The sequence below is a fragment of the Geospiza fortis genome, unplaced genomic scaffold, assembly GCF_000277835.1.
Source record: "Geospiza fortis unplaced genomic scaffold, GeoFor_1.0 scaffold23, whole genome shotgun sequence".
NCBI lineage: Eukaryota > Metazoa > Chordata > Aves > Passeriformes > Thraupidae > Geospiza > Geospiza fortis.
Window position 1 is genome coordinate 10,611,866 of NW_005054303.1, and position 2,610 is coordinate 10,614,475.

At 48.6% G+C, this 2,610-nt stretch overlaps 1 long non-coding RNA gene across 1 annotated transcript in view; it reads right to left on the minus strand.

Moving 5' to 3' along the window:
- Window positions 1-662: 662 nt before the first annotated feature.
- Window positions 663-2,610, minus strand: part of LOC102040594 — a 7,795-nt gene continuing 5,847 nt past the window's right edge. The window contains exons 3-4 of the long non-coding RNA XR_265262.3: window positions 1,460-1,576; window positions 663-1,059 (exon numbers count right to left, since the gene is read on the minus strand). This is a non-coding gene — a long non-coding RNA (uncharacterized LOC102040594). The remainder of the gene's footprint in view (window positions 1,060-1,459; window positions 1,577-2,610) is intronic.

Consider the following 2,610-nt stretch of genomic DNA (forward strand, 5'->3'; position numbering starts at 1 on the left):
TTAAGGGAACACTGATGATGGGCTGAAGAAACAATCTTTCCTGTGAGTCATTCTGGTTTGTATTAAAATAGCAAAGTAGATACCAGCTAAGAGATAATATAAGTAAAAAGTGAATGCAATTATTTTTTAAAAAAACCAACCCACAAACCTTGCAAATCTCAGTACAGAGTGTCTGTAAGTAGCAAGCGAGTTCAGTCTCTGAAAATCCTAAGCTAAAGACTGATTCCTTTGGCACTGACTCCTTCATGGTCAAAGCAATTCTCAAGGAAACTTTCTGTCTGTACCTTTACAGCAGATAACTTGTGTTTTACTCCTCACTGTTAGACTACTCCACTGCTTCGGGGGCTCCCCTTGCACCGGGGATGGCGGAATTTAACTGCGAAAGGGATTGGGAGCATCTGTATCTACACACAGGTAACTTCAAGTGCAGCTTTGTTTCTACAAACCACCTTGCACACAGTCTCTGCAGGTTTAGGACCTCTGTTTTGCACCTCTCTGTGTGCACAGCAAGGTGCTTCACACCGGGGGTTAACAGAGCATTATCCAAAGCACCTTCCACTCAGCTCCCTCTCCGCCTCCCGATGATCATCGCAAACACCTCTGCAATCAGTGCCTCACCTCAACACCTCAACAAGCAGTCCAAGCATTCAGAAACAAACATCAGTGGGTCTAACAGCTACTTTTTTAATTCATTTTATAAATAAGCAACTGAGAATTTTGCTCCAGGTGGCTGCCCGTGTAGCCCATGCCGTAGACGGCGCTCTCTGCGGAGTAAGGCACGATGCGATACGAGTGCAGCTCTTCATAATAGAGCGACTGGGAACAGCACTCCTGCACCATCAGCTTCAGCCGTTTTCGTGCGTCAGAGTAGGCAGTCCTACAGCACGGAGCCTCCTTAAAGTATTCATAGCTCTCCCTCTCTGTCTCTAGGTGGATCTTCCTCAACAGATTGTTAATTAATACAGACCTACGGAGATAGGCCTCGGGGTCGTCCAGGAAGCGCAGTTTCTGCAGAGACAGTTTTAGGATACAAGTCCGGTCCTCTGGTAGTATCAGGTGCTGGGGAGTAAATGGGTGGGTCTTTAGCATCAAGGAATGAAATTAGGGGGAGGGTTGGGGTCTGGAGAGAGGGAGATACTCGCTTTTGGACAATACTCATGGTAATCTTTCAAGGAATGAAATTAGGGGAAGGACTGGGGTCTGCAGTGAGGGAGATACTCGCTCTTGGACAATACTCATGGTAATCTTTCAAGGAATGAAATTAGGGGGAGAGTTGGGGTCTGGAGAGAGGGAGATACTTTTGTGCAATACTCATGGTAATCTTTCATGGAATGAAACTAGAGGAAGGAGTGAGGGAGATACTTCTTTCAAGGAATGAAATTAGGGGTCTCCTCTCAGTGATGGAGATAATTTCTTTCAAGGAATGAAATTAGGGGTCTGGAGAGAGGGAGATACTCACTTTTGGACAATACTCATGGTAATCTTGATGTAAATGTTCTTCTTCTGCATATTTTCTCTTAAAGTAAGCTACTTTCGACGTCGTTAATGTCTTTGGTAGGCCCCGATCAGATCAGCTCTGCACAAGGGAGGAAAAAGAAAGTAAGTAATGGGCAGGGTGGCTGCAACATCACAGTCTGGGGTGTGCAGGGCAAGGAGGGATCCAGAGGGGGTCAGCACTCAGCCTGCAGCCCTCAACCCGCTGGAATAACAGTTGAGAGGCTGTTGGCAAATGTGAAGCTGTCTCTGAAACAGCCACCCTGAGGCTTGCCAGCACAGCCAGCCCCTCTCCCCTCTCTGGAGTGACCACCACAGCACTGGGCACAGGCAGGGTCTCCTGGTCCTACAGCTGAGCGGGTGTCAGGGCAGCCACAGCCCCACAGAGCAGGCAGGAGATGCCTGGGATGGGAATGTCCCTGACCAGAATGAGGCCACCTGAGTGCAGGACAGGGACCCTGTGCCCTGCTGTGGGGGGTCTGTGGGCCGAGGATTGGGGTTTGATTTCCACCCATCACGCACAGAGCTCCGTGGCTTCCCTGGAAAACCAATGCAGAGTGCTTTCACTAGATGGTGGTGTTGTCTCAGCAGAGCAGGAGAGCCCCAGTTCAGTGGGAGGGTGATGGAGTGGGTTTGCTCTCCGGGTGGCTTCAGTTTTGCAGGGCACAGGGGACGGAGGCTCAACATTTGGGATGAGAAAAGGAATTATTGGGCTTTTGTGCTGTGGCAGGAGCCCAGGGGAGGTCTGTTCCTCCAGAGCTGAGCCCTGCAGAGGACCAGGGCTCTCTGGGCTGCCTGATCTGAGCTTGCTCATCTCCCTGGAAAGGTGACATGGTGCTAATTCAGCATCTTAATGAGAGGTGCATAATTCCAGTGGTACTCAGCCTGGAGAGCACTGGGTCCCTGTGAGAGCCAGGACTGGGCTTTGCTTGGCTATCCACCGGGAAACATGATGAGCCCTGTGCATTTTTGGGAAGCACAATCTCCTCCCAAACCCTCCTTTTTATAAGAAATTTCTGTTATTTGCTTTTAAATGTACTTTAAAAAAAATAGAAAAAAAAAAGAAAAACCACAAAAAACCACCAAAACTTTATCATACTGATGTCTAAAGGCAAT